Raw genomic sequence first — 10649 nt, 5'->3', positions numbered from 1 at the left:
CCGCGGTTGATTACGTGGGAGTCCAGTGACATAGCCATTACGCTAACTGCTGGTTCCCAGTATTTAGTACTTCTTGTGGCTATGGTAAATGGATTATCTTCTTCAGTTCTGTCTCTGTGCTTGTTGGTTGTATATAGAAATGCTATAGATATATTTTTTTAATATTTCAATTAAGAGGCTTATCTTAAACTTAATACGGGACATTATTGTTCATGATAACATATAGTAAGTTATGTTTTTTTTTAAATACTTTTTATTTAACTTTATTTATTTATTTGCTTATTTTCATTTGACCAGAGAGGTACAGAGTGAGAGCGAGAGAAAGAAGGATCGTGAGAAAGCAAGCCATCAGGTCTGGGACTCGAACCATGCCAGCCATGTGGGAGTCCAGCATCCTTAACTACCATGCCACCTGCTGGCCCCGTAAGTTATGTTTTTAAAAAAATATACAATAAAATCTTTTTCTTTTTTTTTTCTTTCTTTTTTTTTGGAGAAGTTTTTTGCTATAGCGCATGTGCGCTCGCCAGACAGAGAGACATAGAGACAGAAAGCGAGAAGTCACCCCCCAGGGGGGATGGTCACGCCGCAATCCCTTCTCCTCCATTCTCCTCTTGGGATCTTGGGCACACACGCACACGCGCCCGGCGTGAGCTTTAAGCCACCGGGTCCTAGACGTGAACCGCGGTCGACTACGTGGGAGTCCAGCGACATAACCATTACACTAACTACTGGTTCTCTATACAATAAAATCTTATAAGACTCTGGACTAAAGCTTGATGTTGTCTTAAGTAAGTAGAAAACAATAAAACTGTAGTTGTCAGCTAAGTTCCATCAATTTTTTAAAAATTCTCTTTGATCTTTTCTCCTGGTCTTCTGGTATTTCTGCAGGCTGTTTCTTCAACCCCTTCATCTGTGTGGTTTGCAGTTTGCTCAGTTCTTGCTTCTGCATGTGAATCCTTCTGTAAGTTGTACCGAAAGTGTCATGAGAGACATTCTTCTTCTTTGGCTTGAGAGCTTTTGGCATTTTCATAAATAACTATAGAGGTCATCTGACGCCAGGTGTGTCCTCTTGAGAACCAGATCCAGTAATGGTCCCATCTCTTCCAACTAAATTGTGGTGTTCTGCAACCAGATTTCTTCAATAGCAACTTATAACTTTGCAGGTAAATCTTCCCATTCATTGCGGTGAAGTACAGAACATACTCAAATCCAGCTAGGCAGATATTTGATACTGTGAGGCCCCTGAAGAAATCAATAAGAAGACTTTTTAGTCTTCTGTAGTCCTCTGTTACATCAAAATCATTACCAGCGAATATTAGCATGAATTTTGTTCCTTCAGGATATTTTGCATTCTTAATATCTTTTAGAGATACAAACTTCTCAATGCCTAATTTAATCATATCCAGTACATGGTAGTCATACATGCAACCTAGTACCAGATTATTTGGCCACTTTTTATTATGGGAACCAAACGTGAATAAAGAATAATCTGACTTCTTTGAAAAGAATTCCAGTAATGTCTGAACCTCAAATGGTCTCATAATATTTTTCTTTTTTTGCATGACACCGTACGGTTTCCTCAGTGCCTACACATCTTTAAGTACTTGTGTCACTGTTGAATTTGCATTTCCGCCTTTAATCAGTATGGCATTTTTATTATTTTCACTGAGTTTCAGTTCTCTCTTGTCAAGTAATCTCTTGGTCCTTTTTGTTATGGTCTTTACAACTCGATCCAAAGCGTCCATTGCTACTGCCACCAGAACCAGGGGATCACACCTAGAAATGCTATAGATTTTTGTAAGTTAATTTTGTATCCTTCCACTTTACTGTTTGCATTTCTTACTTTGAGAAGTTTTTTCATGGATACTATTGGGTCTTCTGTGTATGACTGTATAATCATGTCATCTGCAAACAGATAATTTCAGCTCTTTCACTATTGGAAAGCCTTTCATTTCCTTCTCTTGTCTGATTGCATTGGCTAGGACTTCTAGTACTATATTGAATAGGAGCAGAGAAAGTGGGCAGCCTTTTCTTGTACCAGTTTTTAGTAGAAAAGCTTTCATCTTTTCCCCATTTAGTATAACGTTAGCTATAAGTTGTTGGTTTTTTTTTTTTCCTTTTTTTGGAGAGGTTTTTGCTATAGGGTGCGTGCGCTTGCCAGAAAGAGACAGAAATAGAAAGTGAGAAATCACCCCCCGGGGGGATGGCCATGTCACAATCCCTTCTCCATTTTCCTCTCGGGATCTTGGATGCACACGTTCCTGGTGTGAGTTTAAGCCACTGGGTCTGGGACTCGAACTGCAGTCGACTACATGGGAGTCCAGCAACATAGCCATTATGCTAACTGCTGGTCCTAGCTATAGGTTTTTCATGGATAGCTTTTATTATGCTGAGAAATGATCCTTCCATGCCAATTTTACTGAGAGTCTTAATCATGAAAGGATGTTGTATTTTGTCAAATGCTTTTTCCACATCAATTGAAATGATCATATGGTTTTTTATCTTTCTTTCTGTTAATATGGTGTATTACATTTATGGTTTTGTGCATGCTGAGCCATTCTTATATTTTTGGAATAAAGCCTACCTGGTCATAATGAATAACCTTTCTTATATACTGTTGAATACAGTTAGCAAATATCTTTTTTTTTTTTTTGTAGAGATTTTCACTATAGGGCGCATGTGCTCACCAGACAGACAGAGAGAAACATAGAGACAGAAAGTGAGAAATCACCCCCCAGAGGGGATGGTCACGCCGCAGTCCCTTCTCCTCCATTCTCCTCTCCGGATCTTGGGCACGCATGCACACGCGCCCGGCGTGAGTTTTAAGCCACCGGGTCCGGGACTCGAACCACAGTCGACTATGTGGTAGTCCAGTGACATAGCCATTACGCTAACTGCTGGTTCCCTAGTTAGCAAATTTCTTGTTGAGAATTTTTGCATCTATATTCATCAGAGGTACAGGTCTATAGTTTTCTTTTTTTGTTGCATCCTTACCCGTTTTCGTAATGGAGGCTTCATAGAATGAATTTGGAAGGGTTCCTTCCTTTTGGATATCTTGAAAAAGTGTGAGTAGGATGGGGTTACCTCTTCTTTAAAAATTTTGTAAAATTCAGCAGTGAAGCCATCAGGACCTGGACTTTTCTTTGTTGGGAGGTTATTTATTACTGATTCAATCTCATTGCTTGTTACAGGTGTATTCAGGTTTTCAATGTCCTCTTCAGTCAATATTTGTAGATTTTATGTCTCCAGAAATTTGTTCATCTCATCTAGGTTTTCTTGTTTGTTGACGTATAGTTGCTCATAGTATCCTCTAATGATGTTTCATATTTCTGTTATGTCTGTTGTAATGTTGCCTGGTTCATTGCAAATTTGATTAATCTGATTCCTTTCTCTCTTCTTAATTAGTCTAGCTAATGGTGTGAAAATCTTGTTTATCTTTTCAAAGAACCAGCTCTTGCTTTCATTTATTTTCTGTATAATTCGCTTATTTTCCATTTCATTTATTTCTGCTCAAATCTTTATTATTTCTTTTCTCCTGGCATTTTTTGGATTTTTTGTTGTTGTTGTTTTTCCAGTTCCCTGAGGCATGATGTTAGGTTGTCCTTTTGCCACCTTTCCATCTTTTTCTTGTGCACACTAATTGCTATGAACTTCCCTCTTATGACTGCTTTTGCTGTTTCCCATAAATTATGGAAACTTGTGTACTCATTATCATTTGTTTCCATGAATCTTTTGGTTTTAGTCTTAATCTCTTCAATGGTCATAAAGTCATTCAGAAATAGGTTAGTTAGTTTCCATGTATTTGTGTATTTTCGAGGATTTTTACTGAGATTAATATCAAGTTTAATTCCATCATGGTCGGAGAAGATACTGAATATAGTTTCTGTGCCTTGGAATCTGTAAAGGCTGGTTTTGTGCCCTATCTTGTGGTCAATCTTTGAGAAAGTACCATACGGAGCTGAGAAAAATGTATATTTTGTGTTTTTTTGGTGGAAAGTTCTACCGATGTCTATTAAGTCCATCTGATTTAGGGTATCATTTAGGTCCTGGATCTCTTTGCTTATTTTTTGTCTCCTTGACCTGTCTAAAGGAGATAATGGGGTGTTGAGATCTCCAACAATTATTGTGTTACAGTCTGTCTCCTTTTAGATCTTACAGTCTTTCCTTTACATATTTGGGTGCTCTTGAGTTTGGTGCACAGATATTTATAAGCATTATATCTTCTTGGCAATTTAGCCCTTTTACTACTATATAATGGTCTTTGTCTCTTAACGGTTTTTGTCTTCAAGTCTATTTTGTCTGAAATCACTATACCAACTTCTGCTCTTTTCTGGTTTCCATTTTCGTGGAATGCCTTTTTCCAGCCCTTCACTTTTAGTCTATGTATTTATTTATGAGATGGGTTTCTTGTAGGCAGTAGGTGGGGAGTTTCTGATTTTTTAATCCAGTCAGCCAGTCTGTGTCTCTTGATCAGAGAATTTAATCCATTAACATTCAGTGCCATTATCGATATTTACAGACTTGTTCCTAACAGTAAGTTAGCCATATTCTCGATTGTTTTTTGTTCTCTTATTGTCGTCTGTATCTCTTTAGTTTTCTTGGTATAGTACTCCTTTCAGAATTTCTTAAAGAGCTGGTCTGGAGTTGATAAATCATATCAGATTTTGTTTATCTGAGAACTTATTTTTTCTTTTCCCATATGAAGGATTATCTTGCCAGGTAAAATATTCTTGGTTGAAATTGTTTTTCATTTAACAATTTGAATGTATTTCCCCATTCTTTCCTTGATTGCATTGTATTTGATGAGAGTTCCGGTGTTAGCCTGATGGGATAGTCTTTGTAAGTGACTTGATGTTTCTCTCTTGCCAATCTTAGTATCTTGTCTTTGTTGTTTTGGTCAATCTAGCTGTAATGTGCCATGGAGAGGATATTCTTGGATTGATTCTACTTGGGTTTCTTTGTATTTCTTTTTTTTTGTTTGTTTGTTTTGTTTTGTTTTTGCTATAGGGCATGCGCACCCGCCAGACAGAAAGCGAGAAATCACCCCGCAGGGAGGATGGCTATGCCGCAATCCCTTCTCCTCCATTCTCCTCTCGGGATCTTGGGCACGCACACATACCTGGCGTGAGTTTAAGCCACTGGGGCCAAGATTCTAACTGCAGTTGACTACATGGAAGTCCAGCAACGTAACCATTATGCCATCTGCTGGTCCCAAGGTTCTTTGTATTTCTTGGGTTTGAACCCTTAAGGTTTTTGTTTTTTGTTTTTGTTTTTGTTTTTTAAGAGGTTTTTGCTATAGGGCATGTGCGCTTGCCAGATTGAGACAGACAGAAAGTGAGAAATCACCCCTCAGGGGGGATGGCCATGCCACAACCCCTTCTCCTCTCAGGATCTTGGGCACACACGCACATGCGCCTGGTGTGAGTTTAAGCCACCAAGTCCGGGACTCGAACCATGGTCAACTACATGGGTGTCCAGCGACATAGCCATTACACCAACTGCTGGTCCCATGGACCCCTATATTTTTTTTAAAGAATTATTTGTGGGGCTGGCAGGTAATGTGGTGGTTTAGGCACTGGACTCTCACATGCCTGACTACAGTTCAATTCTTGGACCTGGAGGCCTGCTTTCTCACTTTTCCTCTATTTCTTTGTCTTCCTCTTTTTCTCTCTGGTCAAATTAAAAAATAACAGTAATAAATAAAATAAATAATTAAAAATAATTATTTGTTTATTTAGCTATTACTATTTTTCACTTTGACCAGTGAGAGAGAGAGAAAGGGGAAGTGAGAAATCAAGCTGCTAGGTCTGGGACTCAAACCATGTTCGATCATGTGGTAATCTATTGTTTTTAACCACCACATTACCTTCCGACCGACCCCTGTATAATTTCTATTAAAGCATTTGGAAGGGTAACGAGCAGATGGAGGAATGGTTACATAGTTCTACTCTCACGGTGTTGGCCACAGTTCAAGTCCGGGACCCAGTGACTTAAAACTCATGCCAGGCGTGTGTGTGTGTGTGTGTCTGTGTCTGTGTCCAAAACCCCAGGAGGAGAAGGGATTGCAGTGTGGCCATCCTCCCTGGGTGATTTCTCACTTTCTATCTCTGTGCCTCAGGCAAACACATGCACCTTATAACAAAAATTTTTCTGTAGGGGCCAGCAGGTGGTGTGGTGGTTAAAGGTGCTGGATTCCTACATGAACCATGGTTTGAGTCTTAGATCTGATGGCTTGAAAATTACAACAAATAAATAAATGCTATTAAAAAAATTCTCTCTTAAAATTAAAAAAGCATTTGGGGTTTTCATTTGGTGCTTCTTATGATAAAATAAAATATGTGTATTTTCCCCCCTAGGTTTTTGCCATAGGGAGTATATGCTCACCTCCTCCCCCCCCCCACCCCCCCCCACCACACCCGCATGCATTACGGTCTCTTCTTCAGTCTCCTCTTGAGATTTCTTGAGATTTTGGCCATGCACACACATGTACCTGGTGTGATTTTCAAGCCACTGAGTCTAGGACTCAGAACTGTAGGTGGCCACATTGGAGTCCAGTGCCTTAACCACCATGCCACCTGGTAGCCTTCTGAAGTGTTAGTGTATTTATTTTTCTTTCTTTAAAGAGAGATTTTTGCTGTAGGGCTTGTACACTCACCAGAGAGAGACGGAGAGATAGAAAGTGAGAAATAAACCCCTGTCCCAAGGGGCAATGGCCATGCCATAGTCCCTTCTCCTCCATTCTCCTTTCGGGATCTTGGGCAGGTACTCACACACACCCAACATGAGTTTTAAGCCACCGGGTCTGGGACTTGAACTGCAGTTGACTACATGGGAGTCCAGCAAACATAACTATTATGTCATCTGCTATTCCCCATAAAGTGTTTGATTTTAAAATAATTTTTTTTGAGAGAGTGTTGTTCTAGGGTGCATGTGTTGCCAACGAGACAGAAAGTGAGAAATCACCTCCTGGGGGCATGACCACACCACAGTCCCTTCTCCATTCTTCTCCTGGGATTTTGGGCATTCATATACACGTGCCTGATGTGAGTTTCAAGCCTCTGGGTCTGGGACTTAAACCACGGTCAGCCATGTGGGAGTTCAATGCCTTAACCTCTGAGACACCACCTGCTGGTCCTTAAATTTCTTTTTTTTAAGAACTTTTAAAATCTTAAATTATTTTTTTTAACTTTATTTATTTATTTAGATTTGACCAAAGCGAGATGGGGTATGGGGTTTGAGAAGGCAAGCCACCAGGTCCAGGACGCGAACGGCAGTCGGCCATATTGAAGTACAGGGCCCTTATCTACCACATCACCTGTTGGCCCCTAAAATACTTTTTTTTTAACTTATTTTATATTCAAGTTCTTGTCCTTTCAATTACTTTTTAAATTAATTTGCCTTTGGCTTGACTATTTCATTTTCCGTTTTATTTTTTAAGAATTATTAAAATTTTATTTTTAAAGTAATTTTAAAAATTTAATTCCATTTTTTCTTATTATTTTTAAATTAACTAGAGATAAAGAGAAAGAAAGGGAAAGTGAGAAAGCAAATTGTCAGGACCAGGGCTTGAACTATGCTTGGCCATGTAGGAATCTAGCGCCCTTAACCACCATGCCACCTGCGGTCCCCTATTATTATTTTTTAATTTGACCAGAGAGAAAGAAAGGGAGAACTCAAGAAAGCAAGCTGCCAGGTCTGAGACTCGAACCACAGTTGGCCATGAGGTAGTCAAGTGCCCTGCCCCAACCACCACATCTGCCATCCCCTATATTTTACTTTTTTCTTCTACAATCCTTATTTTCTTCTGTAGGTGCTGAAAAAAATAGAATGCTTTTCAGGGTTGGCAGGTGGCCAGGGGCAGGTATTGTTTAGGGGCACTGGACTCCTCCATAGCTAACTGTAGTCCGAGTCCCGGACCTTGTGGCTTGCTTTTTCACTTTCCTTCTCTCTCTCACTATGGTCAAATTAAAGTAAATAAAGTTAAAATTAAAAAAAACTAAAAAAATAATGCTTTTCATAAAATGTTTGTAGTTCCTCTAAGTGAGTGTAATCAGTTGGATATTTTTATTTTTATGGCACTACTGTGTCCCATTTAGCTAATGACCAATATATCTTCTAAAAAACATGTATTTTGGCAGAATACACCAGCCCAAAATATGACATTTTAGTATAAGGATTATTTTGAGCTGAAGGCAGTTGGGTATAAGCAAATGAAAGAAAGCTATCTGCCCTCCCCTCTTTTCCTAAAAGCAAAATGTATATGTATAAAGTCTTCTCTTGGGACCAGCAGGTGTCGTGGTTAAGGCGCTGGACTCCCACAAGGCTGACCACGGTTTGAGTCCTGGACCTGGTAGCTTGCTTTCTCACTTTCTTTGGTGAGTGCATGTTCCCTACAATAAATTTAAGCAATCATAATTAATTAAAAAAAAATGTGTCCCCTCTCTATCAGAAAGATAAAAGTTAATTATTGGAGACTTCAGACCCTTAACAGCCTGAAGATGGCATCAGAGGACTCTACATGAGGAACTTTAGTAGATGCTATTTATCTTTCATTAGTTTCCTTATATGCAGCCCATAGAGACTTAGTGCTTTTTTCCTTTATCTTGTCATTTCTCCAAAAATTTGTTCCTTTGGCAAATCAGCCCACATCTAATTTTTTTTTTTAATTACTAAAGGGTGCTTTTATAAAAAATGTTCTAAAAGTTATTTCATTTGACTTTATTTACTTATTTATTTTAATTTGCCCAGAGAGGGACAGAAAGAGAGAGAGAAGGAAATAGAGAAAGCAAGCTGCCATCTCCGGAACTCAAACAGCTGTTGGCCATGTGGGAGTCCAGCGCCCTTAACCACCACGACACCTGCTGGACTCTTTTATAAAAAATTTTTAAAAATAATTATTTATTTGATTTAATTTATTGTTGTTATTTTTTAATATGAAGTGGAGGCAGAGAGAAAGTGAGAAGGCAAATTGCCAGGTCCAGGACTTGAACTACCTTCAGTCATGTGGAAGTTCACCGCCCCTACCCCCATGCCACCTACCAGCCCTCAGAGGGTGGGTTTTTGTTTTTGTTTTAGGAGAGATTTTTGCTATAGGGTATGTGTGCTTGCCGGAGAGACAGAGAGAGAGCAAGAAATCTTGGGAACTAACAGTTAGCGTAATGGCTATGTTGCTGGACTCCCACGTAGTCGACCACGGTTCGTGTCCCGGACCTGGCGGCTTAAAACTCACGCCGGGCGCGTGTGCGTGCGTTCCCAAGATCCCGAGAGGAGAATGGAGGAGAAGAGATTGCGGTGTGACCGTCCCCCCTGGGGGGTGATTTCTCGCTTTCTGTCTCTATGTCTCTGTCTGGCAAGTGCGCGTGCCCTATAGCGAAAACCTCTCAAAAAAAAAAGAAAGAAAGAAAGAAATCAGCCCCTGGAGCGATGGCTATGTTGCAATCCCTTCTCCGTTCTCCTTTTGGGATTTTGGGGATGTATGCACACATGGTTCGTGGTGTGTTTTAAGCTGCTGGGTCTGTGACACAGTTGATATGTGGGAACCCAGTGATGTAGCCATTACGCCATCTACTGGTCCCCAGAGGGTGCTTTTTAATCACCAGAGAGAGGGAGGGACGGAAAGAGAAAATATACCTCCCCAGTGGGACATGGTCACATTGTAATCCCTCTCCTTAGTTTCTGTACCCTGTTGGGAATTTTGGACACACATACACAGGTGCCCAGTGTATTTTTCAAGTCGCCAGTCCAGGACTTGAACTGTGGTGTTGGCCATGTGGGATTCATCTGCTTTAACCACTAGGCTACATACCTAACCCCAAACTGTTCCTTAGTCTAAGAGAGATTTTATATTGTTTTTACTTAAATATCCAATTATACTACAGCATTCGGGTGAATAAAAAAAATGCTTTGTTTGAACATTTTTCCCTGTAATTTGTAGTCCTACAAAAACAAGAAAGATAAACTTCCATTATGTTATTTATATTTAACAAGCCAATAATTAGAAATTTGAAAAGTATACGCATAGGCCCAGCCCAGGCATTGCAGTCTATATCATACTGGACCATAATGCAGGTGGTCTCATGGCCATCTGTGTCTTTGAATCAGCCTAAACAGGCACTGGTTATGGGAGACTAGGATCCTGAGGAGCAGAATGTCTAGGAAAAGGGGATTGCAGTGTGATGGGAACCTATCAATGATTTTTTTCTCTCTTTTCCTCAGATTTACGTGGCACTTGCCAGAGAGAGACAGGGAAAAGTGAGAAAACATCCCCACAATGGGGAGTGGTCATGTCACAATCCTGTCTCCATTTCTTCTTTCAGGATCTTGGGCACGTATGCACACACACTGACGTGTTTCTCAAGCCACCTTATCTGGGACTCAAACCACACAGTTGGCTATGTGGGATCCAACCACCTTAACCAGCACTGTATCAGCTGGCCCCATTCTCTTTCTTTCTTTTTTTTTTTTTGTTTTTAAAGAATCATTTCATTTAACTTTATTTATTTATTTGTTTACTTTTAATTTGACCAGAGATGGACATAGAGAGTGAGAGAGGGAAAGTGAGAAAGCAAGCTGCCAAGTCCAGGACATGAACCATGGTTGGCCATGTGGGAGTTCAGCACCTTTAACCACCACGCCACCTGCTGGTCCCT

The 10649-nt window shown here is 40.0% G+C and overlaps 2 protein-coding genes and 1 pseudogene across 4 annotated transcripts in view; 1 reads left to right on the top strand and 2 right to left on the bottom strand.

The window, feature by feature from the left end:
- Nucleotides 1-10649, bottom strand: part of SKA2 (spindle and kinetochore associated complex subunit 2) — a 1094818-nt gene that overhangs the window by 673417 nt on the left and 410752 nt on the right. The gene's annotated exons all lie outside the window — the stretch shown is intronic.
- RAD51C (RAD51 paralog C) overlaps nucleotides 1-10649 on the top strand; it is a 57243-nt gene that overhangs the window by 14116 nt on the left and 32478 nt on the right. The gene's annotated exons all lie outside the window — the stretch shown is intronic.
- On the bottom strand, nucleotides 818-1745 carry LOC102497291 (ribosome production factor 2 homolog pseudogene; annotated as a pseudogene).

The sequence above is a fragment of the Tupaia chinensis genome, unplaced genomic scaffold, assembly GCF_000334495.1.
Source record: "Tupaia chinensis unplaced genomic scaffold, TupChi_1.0 Scaffold000416_1, whole genome shotgun sequence".
In the NCBI taxonomy this organism is placed as follows: Eukaryota; Metazoa; Chordata; class Mammalia; order Scandentia; family Tupaiidae; genus Tupaia; species Tupaia belangeri.
The sequence above is the reverse complement of the archived record's forward strand: the minus strand, read 5'-3'. Positions and strand labels throughout refer to the sequence as shown.